Consider the following 16,154-nt stretch of genomic DNA (forward strand, 5'->3'; position numbering starts at 1 on the left):
ACACTGCAGACATCGTAGCGATATGACTGGAAAATTGTTAAAACTACGTTACAAATCTAAGTCACACACACATACACACAATCACACACAACTTGAAACTAGATATGACAAAATTTGGATGCAGACGACAGTTTATCCTGAAAATGGGTTGTTCTATGAAACGGAAAAGGACAGTAAGCAGTTTCGTTTATACTAGAGGACACTATAAAGATCACCTGGCGACACTCGAGTTTTAAATTATAACAAATGAAATGACTACGTTTTGTGCATCTTTTGAAATAGCCTTGGTTCTTTTCGTTTTTAAAATCGGTAATGGGGTGAGGTACAAACAAGCGAGAGGGTAAACTAACACTTGACCTATTCTAATAAAATTATACATTTCCACACCTCAACTTAAGCACTGTTTAGTGATTTTTTTCTTCTTTTCGTAAAGCGCGTTTCTGTGATTTTAACAACGAATGAGGCATATGTAAGAAAAGGGTAGAAGTTTACAAGAATTTGTTAAACCACGAATTAAACATTATTACGTATATAATTTTCGGGGACTGGGGGCTGGAATATTTTTGAGAACCAGGATGTTTCATTTTCTTTTAATTCAAGACGATTGATTTTTTTAAAAAAACACAACTAATTTAATTAATAATTTAGTTTTTGTTTCCACAAATCAGAGCAAGAATACAATTCATAGGTATTGTAATATATTTGGAGTATGCGCTATTTGTATATACTTCTCGATGTTAAGGATTTATTAGATTTGTTTGAATTTGTGTTTGATTATGGGAAGTTGGTGTAGGGGAAATATTCATCAGCCTGAGTAATTAGCCAATTGCTAGAGGCAAACTTCACAGAGTGCAGTGTCGATGAGATTTCATGATGGCATGGTTTTGTTTCGTTGTGAGTTCACGTCAGGGCCGCATAAGTGGGCTTGCTGGCAAGTAGTTCCTAATTAAATCTAATCGTGTTGATCGACTCTGTATATGTGAAGTATTTGTGATAGAGGAAGATTAATTTGCACATTGGAATAATTGAAAAGGGAATGTTTCGTTATCTGGAGACTCGTTTTATTGTTACTATGATAGTAAATATGGTGTAGAGTTACAGGCAAAACGAGGTTCAAAATCTTGATTTGACTGACCTAGGGGTAAAGTAGGAAAAATAGTTCCTTGGTTTTTGGCGTTTGAGTTATATATTTTTCACGGCGTGAAGTACTGGCGCTACGTTATGGAAATGAAATAAGGATAAACAATGCAGTTGTGAGGTTGGCATGTAATTGTGACGTTGTGATGCAAATGTTTACTTGTGATATTTGTGGTCGTGCACTGATAGAGGAAAATTATGTATAGTCTGGGCGCGTTGGAATTTCCAGTAGACAACGGTTGTTGCCGAGAATTCTTTGGGGAAAACAGGTGACTTCTAACAAGATTCACGCCAGGTTGGATTCGTAAAGAGACCCCATTAGTTTATTACACTAATTTGGGGACGTCGCTCCCAATTTAAATGGTAGGGTCCTTAGCAAACTGCATAAAATACGGTAGAATGCCTTCATCGACTTCAGCACATCTTTCGACGCTTTTTGAAGGGAAGCAGTTTTTCTGAAAATGATTGGGTGTGGCCTAGGTCAAAACCTATGTTTAATTGAAACAACTTGTGTATTCTTATATAGTTTCACAAATTCTCTCAGATTTAAGAATCAAATCAAAGTTAGTTTTATTACAAATATCAATGCAAAATGTGAACACAATCTAATCCCGCCCCAACTTTATTGGTTTTGTTATCTTACGGTGCAACACGAGTTGAGTATTTAGTTCCAAGGCAGTTGGAGTAAAATGACCTATCGATGAAACCACCTCAACACACTCACACACACACACACACACACACACACACACACACACACACACACGGGGCTTGATAACATAATTGCCAAACCATAAACTGTGCAGGCGGTACACGTGGTGTAATGACCAAAACGGATCATTACACCATGTATTTTTTGCCATATGACCTCAGATGAGCTATATATTGTAAGTAATTACAATAGGTAAAATATACAATCAACTGCCCCTAGAACATGGAATTTACATTCGCTAGTTTTCACATCTTCACCCAAAACTGACCAAGTCCAAAACATTTACATTAAGTTTGAATTAACACGTAGTTGCGAAGTTGATGTTACTCTCTCATGACCTTAGCGATCACTAGTTTGAATAAATGACTACTGTTATACAAAAACATGTGCAGGTGCTTTAAGGTAAACTAATTTGCGTTATTTCAAAATAGCTTAAAATGTTTTGGTAATTTGTAGCTCTACCGGCCATTGACCAGAAGAACTTATGGTATGGTTTGTTGTCCATTATCCGCCGTCCATCCATCAATAAGCACACGTTTTCTATGCATACTCCTTCTAAACTACTAGGAGGATTCCCATGAAACTGTACATTCACAATTATTCCATAGTTTTGTTTGGTTCTCGGTTGAAACGTTGCCGCTCATATATCCAAGATGGCCACCAAAGTGATCAATCTTGAAAATCTTGTACCTATACTCATTCCTAATGGAAGGTCTTATCAATATTGGGCGTTCACTGAGAGACTTTTTATGATGTTTGGATGGCTTTAAATAAAAATGGTGCCAATATGCCCATCACATCAGTAATTTTGAAAATCGTGTTATCGCTACTCCATCTGAATAAGGGTCTCCAAGTGGCCGAGTGGTCAGAGGTACTTGCATTTACAGATCGCTCATACCACACCTCTATCCGCGAGGGTTCGAGTCTTGACTCGACCAATACGAGCACGCGAGAAAGCTTGACAGTAGCTTCCCACGGGTTGGTGGTTTTTCCTGGGGTCTTCCTCCACAAGGTATACTGGCGGTCATATACGGCATATCGTACTAAAAGTAGCGATTAACCACAGAAATCACAAATCCTTCTAAATGAAAAGGTATACTGCCATGGGGTTTTCACCGTGAAATTTGTATAATGTCTAGATGGTTCTAAATGAAAATGGTGTCCCATCCACCTCCATTGTGGCCACCATAGCAGGCCGTCTTGAAAATCGTGTTATCACTATTGCTAATGAATAGATGATTATATCAACGCGGGTTGTTTTCTGACTAAACGACTACTTATGATGTCTTGTTGGTCCTAACTGGAAATGGTGTTGCTTAGATATAAAATATGACCATCGCAATGGTCATCTTGAAAATGTTTTTATCACTACTCTTGAATGATCATATAAACAGATGGCTGATGATGGCACTGTTAAATGGCTGCTGATGGCACTGTTAAATGGCTGCTGATGACATTGTTAAAAGGCTGATACTGTTAAATGGCTGATGATGACACTGTTAAATGGCTGATGATGACACTGTTAAATGGCTGATGATGACATTGTTAAATGGCTGATGATGACACTGTTAAATGGCTGATGATGACATTGTTAAATGGCTGATGATGACACTGTTAAATGGCTGATGATGACGCTGTTAAATGGCTGAGCACGTACTGTACACGATAATATATATAGCATGGGGTTTTCACTGAAAGACATGTGATGTTCAGTTGCTCGTAAATGCAAATGGTGCCAGTCTAACATCCAGTATGACCATAACAACGACGATCTTTGAAATCGTGTTATTGCTATTTCTCGTACATGTCTGGTCATATAAATACTGTTCTGTCATCAAAAGGTTTATGTCAAGTTGATCCTAAATGGAAATGGCAACAATTTGATATCCAATAAGTCCACCGTTGAAACCACCTTGAAAATCTTGTTATCGTTACTCCTTCAGCACAAACAGTCCTATCACCGTGGAGTTTCCAACATATTTCTGATTATGTCTTGTTTGTCCTGTATTAAACTGGTGCAAATCTTACATCAATTATGTTCACCACAGCAGCTAATTTGCAAATATTGTTATTGCTAAAATTATTTGGATGGATTCAACACTCAGCAGTTACACGGGATAAATGGTCTTATCTTCAGTTCCTGCAAAAATTCTTTACAGACAGAAGAACATCAGTAGAGTGTCACCCCATGTAGAGATTATTGTGTGAAGTTTTAAAAACTAAAACAAGGAATAATTGTCGGCTTTAGTGGCAGTTGATTAAATATTGCTTTCCGTATTACAGGCCTAGAATTTAAAAAAATTAACCCATCTTCCTATCAATTTCATATATTTAGGACTCAATGCAAATTTCGCTTCAGTTTGCTATGCGCGGTATTTAGCGGCTGACATTTGCCAACACCGCGTGCTTTCGGTAAATGTTCAGCCTTTTAATATGCAGTGCGCTCTGACCTCACACCACAGCATAAATGTCATACTATCTGAAATAGGGTAGGAAAGGGCAACGGAGACTCGGGACTAACAATCTTTTCCTTATAAATCTTTCAAAACCTGTGAAGATTTATACAGCCTCGTTTTGAAATACGATTTGTAAAACCCTCATTTGTTCTGGGCATCTACATTTACATTTGAATCTCGGGGATTTGCTCAAGTAACTCCGAACATCGTCCGATTATTTAGATTTTAGAAGATTACATGTGATAGCATAAATAAACAATGGCTGTTGACAACTGAAACTTTAATATCTATCGGACCATTATGATAACTAATCGTCTGACAGGATATTTTGTTGCCTCCGGCTGGCTGGCTTGTACAATACCGTTGATTTCGAGCCATGAGTAATGCAGGCTGTATGTAGGTACACCTATGTGAATTAATTACTATTTTTATTCTAAGGCCGATAAATCAGCCCTGCACCTGTACTGACACTGCCTGAAGGTTTCCGAGATCTTATGAAGACACTCATTACTGAGAAGCAAAGTAGTGCGATTTAAAATACTTTATTTAACTCAAACTCTTGCCATGGCAAAGAAAAACAGTCAGTCAGAAAGTCCACAGGAGGAAAGGCTCCAAAGAAACAGTTAGCAACCAAGGCTGCTCGTAAGAGCACACAAGTGTCAAACATCTCAAAATTGGATGTAGAATTATGAACATAGAACTATAACATTATAACAAAATAGAAAATTTGGAAGAATATACAAGGAGTGAACAAATAATTTCAGACGACGAGGAAAGCAAGAAAACATTGCGGTGGCTCATAACATTATACGAAATCTGGAGAACTATTTTAAGACAAAGCGAATCGACACAGAAGAAGGATCTTTTCTAGAATGCATCTATCAAAAGGGAACCCAATATTTAGATATGAGTAGTGTACCGAGAGAAAGGGTACCAAGTACATCAACGGTAATAATAGCTCTAAGAGTCGTGAACTGGACATAGTACAACATGTCCACTCGGTATATATAAAGGGATACGAGGGCTACATAGTAACGCCACGAGGGAACACACCGGTCTTACCATATAAATAAATAAACATCATGGGAGAAATGGTACCAGTACAAAACCGGAACCAGTACGAAAGAAGATCAAGAAACAGACAGGAGAACTCCACTTGTCTGATATTCGAATGGAGACACTCCTAGAGGACAGTGTCGAGTGTTTCAAAAAGAAACTTGGAATAAAAGTAGAAAACTCAAGTTTGGCAAAAGTCCCAGGATTTTCCATCTATAATGGAATGAGAATAATTGAAATCGAAAAGACCAAGCTGAAGAGAATCAAGAGGGCCTTTGTTTTACACAGTGTTCTGGTTAAAACATGGTATAAGGGCTGCATCTACCATATAATATGTAACAGATGCGGAGGGTCGGGGCATACTCCGCACAAATGCCCAAAAAATCAACAACTACCAAGACAAATACAACAACAACAACAACAAGAGACAGTAAGACAGAAAGTGCCACAAATTGAAGACAAACAGAACCTTGAAACAAAATAATGAACAGCCAAAGCAACAGATTGGACAAAAACAACAACAGCAGATAGAAGAAGAGAAACAAGGGATATAGCAACAAAAAGTACAAGAAACAAATAAAGGGAATCATTCCCCAAAACACCAACAGGGAGATCAACAGCCACAACACCTAGCCTAACAACAACAACGAAAGAATTTGCCGAAACAAGGAAAACAGAAAACCGATGAACCACTAGAAGTAATAACGAAGAAACAAATACAGACAATTACAAAAACGCGAAACACGCAACAAAGGGAAACAGTTACAAGGGAAAAGAAACGAAGAAAAACAGCGAAGCAAAGAGAAAGCAAAAATTACAATAGAAACCAAAACAACTGGAACACCAAAAATTTAAACCACAACCAGCCCAATGGACAGAAAACCAGAATAACACGTACTTAGAAGATTATGACCACTGCTCAGAATTCATGATGTCAAATATAACCAAAATACCAGAAACAATAACAACCGAACCAAATCCATCAACTTCGTTAGAACAAGCAGACATAGATAAACGAAGAAGAGCCCATAAGAGACAGAAACGAGAAAAAATGCAAAAATGAGCGAAACTTTTTACTGTACGATGACGAATGCCTGGAATAGATATAATTTCATCTTATATATATATATATATATATATATATATATATATATATATATATATATATATATATATATATATATATATATATATATATATATATATATATATATATATATATATAGAACATTACAATTATGAAAGGTACGACTAATAAAAACAATATTATTCTATTATTAAAAAATAGCATATAAATATCATATACACAATTACAAGTAGGGCAGGATGGCCTCCCTAAATGGTCTGAAAAGATCAACCGGAGAGAGCACCCCCCCAAAAAAAAAATATATAAAAAAATGAAGATACACGATGTAAACCTCATTAGAAGCAAATCCCAGTATGTTATGTATTATGTAATATCAATGCAGACAAAATGGATATCATTAAACTTTATCATTTGGTATAAAAAGTAAAACACCTAATCCTTTTAGAAAAATCGAATTAGATTGACAAATATCTGCTAGCTTAAGTTAATTGGTGTATGTAATTGTCATCACCTGCTCAGTCAAATACTGGGCTTCGCTCACGACAAGTTATTACTATTTTCATTAATTAAGCAACAAAATGGTCAACATTTCTGGCTACTTACTTCATTAAGCAATTACAAATATTTATATGAGTTTATTATATAATTTATCTTGGACAGTAGATGAATAAAAAACTCTAATTGGATTTTCATGGGCTCCAATTCTTAGTTGTTCATGTTTTCAACATGGAATTATCACCGTTGCCACGGGCCCCGAGTGGCCGAGTGGTCGAAAGCGCTCTCCGTTACGGATCACTGCCATCTCACCTCTGTCTGCCTAGGTTTGAGTCTCGGATTCGGCCAATGTGGGTATGTGAGAAAGCTTGCCAGTAGCTTGCCGGGGTTTTCCGGGGTTCTTCCTCCACCATTAATACTGGCCGCCATGTATAAGTATATCGTGTGCTGAAAAATGGCGTTAAACCCTACAACAACAACAACCGCCGTTGTCGTTGCCACATTATCATCATGCCACATTGTCATCATCGCGTGATTTGACTCGGTTCTGTTTAGTTTCCTATTTCAACAAACTTTTAAATCTGTGCAACTATGACAAATGATAAATTACAAATATAAAATATTAAATTATAAAGCATTTCACAATACTTAATGAAGCATTTCACAATACTTACTATAAGAAACGTGCCAGATAGTTAGCGTATTAAACGTGGGGGTGGGGTGAGGGTGCACATTCGCCAAATGGTTACGGTTGTGACCTGGGATTAATTTCATATTGAGAAAGGAAATGAAGTCATCACAATGACTAGACAAAATTCAGTTAGTCTTTACAAAGTTTGATATAAACTTGAGCTAAAATATAAGTTTCTTTGAGAATCAGTGCTTCTTGGAAAAACTGACCTGAAACATGTTTACAATGCAATTAATTTAATCCAGACTGAAATGATTTGCCCTTCAAATTCTCACCAAACTGTTACAAATATATACACGTATCAACATTCCTAGACGTTTGGATACAAATATGAAAAAGAGGCCTATGAAAAGTTCACAATATATGACCATGGATCCAATATTTATCAAGTGTTTCGAGTTTTAAAAAATACCAACATGACGATCTTCAGTTTACGAAGCATGAAATTGCCCTTTTTATATTACATGGAGTTGCCCTTTCTATTTTACATTTAGTTACCCTTTTTACATTACATGGAGTTGCCCTTTTTATATTACATGGAGTATGCTCTTTTTATATTACATGGGGCCGCCCTTTTTATATTACACGGAGTTGCCCTTTTTATGACATGGAGTTGCCCTTTTCATATGACATGGAATTGCCATTTTTATGTTACATGGAGTTGCCCTTTTTATATTATACGGAGTTGCTCTTTTTATATTACACGGAGTTGTCATTTTCATGTTACATGGAGTTGCCCTTTTTATACTACATGGAGTTGCCATTTTTATATTACACGGAGTTGTCATTTTTATATTACGTGGAGTTGCCCTTTTTATATTAAACACTCCATAATACAGGCCTTCGTTGGATATATGCACTATAGTATAGTATTAATAAATAATAACGTCCACATTCATAGTCATATGTTATTATCAAACATCTGGCAAGTAATTATTACTTTAAAAATTAACCGGTCAGGTAAATGTTTACTGTAATAACGTCAATGGAAACTTCATTTGATACACATTGAAGAAATTCATAACTAGCCATGACAGCTGTATTCGCTTAACAAACAGCAAACATATTCTGGTGACCATTTAAAAGTTTTGGGCCGTATCATGGTGAACGTAATTTTGAACTTATGTGTCTGTATCAAGAATATACAAGGTAACACTCCCAATGGTAAAATGTTTTTCACTTGAAAATTCTTTTACTTGATATTCTCTGGAAGATTAGTTTAGAAGGCAAATAGTAAATAATACATTTGATGCAAAGAGGCAAAGTGTGGTAGAAATCAACAATACCGGTAATACTGATTTAGTTAAAAGTGTATTTTTCATTATAATTGAAACGAAATATGTCCTTCTAAAAAAAGAAAAAAATATTCTCAAATTTATACTTAATGTCTGTTTGTGCCATGATTTGTCTGATAAGCAACAACAGAAGTCATGAAAAAGTGATGACAAGTAAGAAGGGTATCTTGAAATCTTTTTGAAACTATGACATTCGGTTACATTTGCGGATTACAGATAGATGGAACAAATTACTCTTCAAATGCCTTACATTATTTCATTCTCAACAATGCTGGACACAGTCCATTGTTGCAGATGTACCGGTATATTTGTACATACGATATATATGATATTTTACGTTCCAAATACTTTTATTTTATCTTTATATTTAAATTTAGATATTTGGACTACGTAGTCTGAAATAAAGAATTTTTATTATACCTTAAAATCTATAAATCGGTACAAAAGATACAAGCAAGAAGCATATCGTGTGACCATTTAATTACATGTACACAAGTGATGCAGTTGCTTTATATCATGATGGGTTAGATGCCAGCCCACGCCATCGTAGGCTGGCTGCCTCGATGTGTCCATGGGAAAGGTACTGTAGCCAGTAATGTGTTAAAAGTTACAGCAAGACCCAAATGCACACGCACACACACACACACACACACACAAAACACGCACGCACGCACGCACACACACACACACTCGCGCGCGCACACACCTGTTAAAGGAATTATGGTGTAGGTCTACCTTCAAACAAATCCTAACGCAAGTAAAATTTCTTAAACTGTTGTATAATGGTACACTGTAGGTAAAATTGAACTTGGCATCAAGCAGGTAAGAACTTCAGCGTTGGAGAATTATGGTATTTAGCTGTTTCGAATTTTTTTTGAAATTATTAAAATGTTTTCTAAAAGTAATTATTATCCACTTGCTTTTAAAACACAAAAAAATTGGGATATTATGATACTTTCGTCTGTCCACTCATTCATTTGTCAGTGACATTTTCTCGTAAACTGCTTGATGGAATTTCATACGATTATGTGTTGTCCCATGCGGCCCTATTTGTAAGAGAGATATCCTCCTCCTTTGCATTATCCATCTCTTTTGTCCCCGGGAGGTGAGTGTCAAATGTCAAATGTACAGAAATTGCAATTACTTTGCCATTTATTTTGTGGCCAAACTTCATATATATATATATATATATATATATATATATATATATATATATATATATATATATATATATATATATATATGCAATCCTAACATCATGTACAAGATCGATTTTGTGTATGAATTCGTGTCACCTGTCTGGGGGTGGGGGTAGGAAGAGGATTTGGAAGATAGGTCAGATTCGTGATGTTGAGCTATTTCAGCCGCTTTGTTTTAAATTAATTTTCTACACTTGTAACATATTTTCAGACCGAGGGCAGTGATATCATCGCCCATCAAGAAGTGTTTCGAAATTCATTTTGTGTATCTATGACAAATATTGCTACTTAAATCAAGTTTCGCTCAGACAGCAACGAATTTATGCTGTCTGGGCTAAATAGGTTGTCCCCTGCACGTTTTCCTTTGGTATCCAAATGCTGCATGCATGTTTATAGCACTTTTCCAAAAAATGGAGAGTTGCCAGCTGATTTTCGTTGAGGGCGTTCTATAAATGGAATGAACAGACAATGCAAATTTACTGTAGCATTTTAGGTTTGCTCTGTATGATCACCACAGCTGTATTTTCCTCCAAAGCTACACCTGATAATACAGTCATCCCTCATTCTGATGAGAGTTTTAGAAGTTAGGTACCTTAGGCGTATCATCAATGAAAATATTGTTCCACCTTCTTTTGCAGGTTTGCTGTCTGGCTAGGATCCATCTAGACCACATACTTATTGTCACACTGTTCTGATTAGGGTGGTGCTGGTCATCCCCAGGCAGGACAATATCCATCCCAGCAAGCAGGCCAAGACCCACAACATGGCGGATATTATACACCTCCCCAGTGACCCCGAGTGGCCGAGTGGTCTAAAGCGTTCTCCGTTACGGATCACTGCCATCTTACCTCTGTCTGCGGCGGTTCGAGTCTCGGATTCAGCCAATGTGGGTATGTGAGACAGCTTGCCAGTAGCTTCTCGTGGCTCGGTGGTTCTTTCCGGGGTTTTCCCGGGTTCTTCCTCCACCATTAATACTGGCCGCCATGTATAGCCTATCGTGTGCTGAAAAATGTCGTTAAGCCCAACAACAACAACAACAACAACAACAAAACCTCCTCAGACTGGCCATATCCACAGATGGGCTACATTTCACAGTAAGCAGTCATTTGGGGGTAAGTCTTGTGTGATCTTCAATCAGTCTTCATCGTTTCATTTCAAATTTAGCACCTAATATGTCCAAATAAACATATGGGTTTTGTTCTCATAAACCAAGACATGAATGTATCACTATCAAGTCATGCTATAATCCTATAGTTAATCACTGAAAATACTTGAAATCTTATAGTTATAAACATCACCAGCATGGCCTTTGATATAAACAGAGTTCCCGTCCCATGGCCTGAAAGAGGACTACCCCCCCCCTCTGATCTACAGGATTACCGTAACAACGTTTTTCGCTCATCTGGATGGAACTCCTAATGAGTTTATTTTATGGCATGTGCCCACTGTCTGTCCGCCAACATCTGCTTGGATGTCACGTGTTTGATTTGATTTTGATAATACTTGGAATATAGGTTTACATCATCAGCCTCTTGGACAAGTTCAGATATGAGTGAGATCTATGCATACTAATGAGATGATATTTTATCTAATCAGCTAGACTTGTTACAGCTTTCCAGGCATTTGTGTGTGTGTGTGTGTGGGGGGGGGGGGGGCTGACTTTGAATAAGGTATATAAGTTTTTTCCACTCAAGAGGTCATATTTATCATCTGATTTTGATACACTTTGGCATATAGACTTATATGATGAAGATCTCAAATGAGTTCCATAATGGGCAAGATCCGACTCATTTTAATGAGTTGATCCTGCGTCCATTGCCTTGTTTGATCGTTTTTAAGTAAACTAAGTAAAGGCACTGATATTGTGAAGATGTCTTATATGTATAAGATCTGTGCATATTAGTGAAATTCAGCACAGTTAGAAATAGTTTTCAAATCATAATGAACTGAAACAATTTTTGTTTTGTTTTTTAAATGCGTTCTTTCTCCGGAGTAAAATAAAACAAGGGACATAACCCATGATATTGACTATTGATAATCTCAGGTTTAGGTTTACAGAGTTCGTCCTCATTTATATAATTATGCAAACCAGAAGAAAAAAATAGAAAAAGAAGTGGAAATTTGAGTAGAACAAAAGAATAATCATCAACTTTAAAGTTGACAGAAATTTTTACATTCATGTTTTTGCAGTTTTATTGAGTTAATATTTTTAATTTGGGTAATTCAAAGTTTTGTGTCCTTTGTTTACACTCAAGTCTGTTGGGGCTTCTATGAAATAAAAACACTAATATAAACATTGTCCAACTGTTTTCGCATATCAGTGACAATATCCAACTGAATCTGATTGAAAAAGACGCTAAAAAACCAGTGTTACTTAATACGGTATTCAACATTTGGTTCAACATTTCGGGTCCTTTGTTGTTTCCATGAAAGGATTTTTTTCCCCCCATTTTATCTTTTGGAATCACCAACGATCTCATTACATCATCTAATACAATTAATGTATGATCTGTATGATTTTGTTCTCTATTTTTTGCTACAATGAAGTCATTACCATTCAAGATTTGTGTTGGGGGGGGGGGAGCGTTGAGAGAGAAACGTTAGGTTAGATCAGCGTACACTGTATAAGTCCATGCAGTTGGGGCACTGTGCGGATCATGGAGTTGGGGCACTGTGTGGGGCATGGAGTTGGGGCACTGTGGTGGAAGTTAGATCACAGTTATCCAACATACCATGACCATAATGATTTTACTCCTATTGATTGCATGTGACATGTCTCCTATTGATTGCATGTGACATGTCACCTATTGATTGTATGTGACAAGTCTCCTATTTTGATGAGAGAATTACTGTTTTGAAAATCATCTTAATGATCCATTACTGAAAAGGGCTATTTAGACTTGAAATCTACGAATGCATAACAATGGATATGATCTAGATTAACACATTTGCTTTCCTTGCAAGGTCTTAACACTGTTGGAAATTGTGAGAATAGCATAATCGTTATCCAATTTTGGAACATAACACCTATAAGATAAATAACGTGTCCAAACATTGTGAAAAATAATTAGAAAATTTATGATTTATTTCATTCGGATCATTTCTGCAGGGTATTAAATGTATATAGTTATTTTTTCACAGTGAATCGAATGCCAGTCACCACTCTTGCTAAACAGTTGGGCATTTTGATGACATTTGGTCATAACACCACTTATTCAGAGCCGGTTTAAGGCGTTGTGGGGCCCGATGCACTAACGATAGGGGGACGCTTATAGCTCAACAAATACACCCAGAAAGTAGTTTTTAAACTGTCCTTTAGATGTATATTATTATTATAGCTATATCAGACAAAGTACTGGATGGTTTAGACGATCTCTCTCTCTCTCTCTCTCTCTTTGGTATGTCTGTTTTAAAAAAATATTACAGAGCTCCATTATTGTCCATGCTATATTATTAAATATATCAGATGTGGAATACGAACGTTCGGCAGACCATTGATATGTTTCTGATGGCTGAGAGTGGAATACGAGGTGTAGTTAGCACGAATCAACACATATAACATTCAAAAACTTATGTATACTTGTTGGATACAAATATTCAGACAAACTCCGATGTTGAGCACAAAGGGTCTTGGTCAAGGTAATTCATTATGTACCTTGATCCCAACAATTATTATCGATAGAGAATGTCTCAGTACATGTCAGTAAAATTTCAGATAGGCATCTGGACTTGGGTCACAATTTTTACAAGTGGTTCAGTAACTATGAATTTAGTCCCAGTCTATTTTTGAAGAATTTTTACTCTCTCATTCAGTACCTATGAATGTAGTCCCAGTCTATTTTTGAAGAATTTTTACTCTCATTTTATTTGCGATACAAGAGTTTGATTTATGCATTATTAGTATTGATTTAAAGAAAATTGTGTATTCTTTAATATGTGATCATTAGACGTGGTTGTCTTTTTGTATTTTGGTTACAGTGCACAGTGAGTAATGAGGCATTGATACTGATCCGGCGGTTGGTAAGCTGGTTGAGGCTATGCGCTTGGCCATATATGGGTTCCAGCTTTAAAATATCCTATCACGTCTATAACTGCGTTCATAATAATTAAACTTTGCCAAAGAATAACATGTCTTTGAATCTTATAAATTAATACAAATTAAATATAAATTACCTCTTATTAATATTGTACAAAATAATATTATATGCACTGGAATTTGTTCTAAATGTCTTATTACTGACATTCCTATAAAAACTGCCATTAACTGTAAAATAGTTTGGGATTCATTTTAAAGTAGCAATTCATTTCTGACAAATATAGGATACACGATTCCATACGAAGATGTTTATTGAGTGAAAATGTGTTTCCAAGATGAGATTCAACTTTGTTTATTTACAATTTAGTACAAACAAGCCCCCTAGTCAATCCAGAATTAAAAATAATGTCTTCATTAGAACCAGGAAATATACACCCATGTTAATTTAAGATCTTACTTCCAATGCAAGCGTTTAAAGGAACGCTGCGCCCGAAATTATTGCTGCTTTAAGTGAAAATCGGAGTTTATTGAACCTTTTGTATTTTAAAATCTCTTTGCTCGTTGCTCATTGTGTGATCAATGTGATGGCGCATGCGTGCAACAAGTCCACAAAGATTGCAGTTCAGAGAACCAGTTATTAATGGAAACGAGATCATTTATTTATTTACTGAACATTTACTCTTTTTATCATCTACACAACCGTAGCAGTGTCACAGATATCCTCTTCAATTATGATTTCACCATCCATTTTCAACACAAAAGGTAACGCCAAAAATCAAAGTTAAGCAAACCTCAAAATAAGCAAGCCAACAATCCTTGAAAACTTAACAGGAATTCAAGCAAGTCTTGAATATAATGTGCAAAAAATATTTATTGTCACTTTGTAAATTTGATACATGAAGAACGAGAAGAGAAAAAATACAAATACTAAAAGACAAACATTTTAAACCTATACAAAAAAAATCCATCCTTGGTAATAATATAACCTTGTGATATTTTCCATCAAACACATGTCAGTATATTTCAGTTCTTCTTCAACAGAAGATAACCATTTTCAAGATAACTTAAATTACATAATGTGTCCATATCTTAATACCAATATCAAGCTCTGTATAAGAGATATTTCTGGTAGATATCAGAAGCGGAATTAACCAATCAAACGCTCAGCAATATTTGGTTTCTAGAAAATAAGGCTAGATTAAAATGCCATTGAAAACAAATTGTAGAAGAGTGAAATAACTAGTTGATAACGTTCAGATTAAATGGTATCTAGAGGAACGAATTAGGAGATGATCACTTACGACAAGCTAATCATCGTATACTTTATGCCACAGAAAACCTTATCCTGATCCCTGTTTCGTGTAAATATTTATAGTTTCTCTTTTAATGTTCTTCCAATCACTATATTTTATCCAGTGGTGGAGATAGTATAACAATGATTTTAAAAAACTCCACACGAGATTGAGTATTTTTATTCTTAAAAGGAAGAGAAATGTGAATTTCTTAAAGCTGCCATATGACTAGCTAACTTGTATGAATTGAAGATCTTGTTAGCATTTTGTACGAGTTGTTTCCCTTCTGAAAAGACAAACTCTTAATGACAAACGTCCTACATGAAATTGTAATTTCAAGTTTTTCTTCTATCTGATATTGGGGAATTTTCGAAGACGTTTCACACTATGCTATCTCAACCGCTTTTCAGATGGCTATTAATGTAAATGACGAGCTGGTTTCTAAAAACTTTAGCACGTTATTGACTTTTTCACAGTATAAATATATTGTTTGTGTCCACTATGTATTAGGCTTGTTCAAATGCAGATTTTATTCCGAGTTACAACAGCAAGTGATGACATGATGACCTTCACAGGGTTCATGGTAGCTGTTGAATATTCACAAACGAACTCAATACAGCCTAACAAACAATTTAAAAAATATAGAAATATCTCATCGAAGTACAACAATGTAAAATGGTGGTGACTCTCTCTCTCTC

Source organism: Sinohyriopsis cumingii, chromosome 11, assembly GCF_028554795.1.
Source record: "Sinohyriopsis cumingii isolate HCF-2022 chromosome 11, ASM2855479v2, whole genome shotgun sequence".
NCBI lineage: Eukaryota > Metazoa > Mollusca > Bivalvia > Unionida > Unionidae > Sinohyriopsis > Sinohyriopsis cumingii.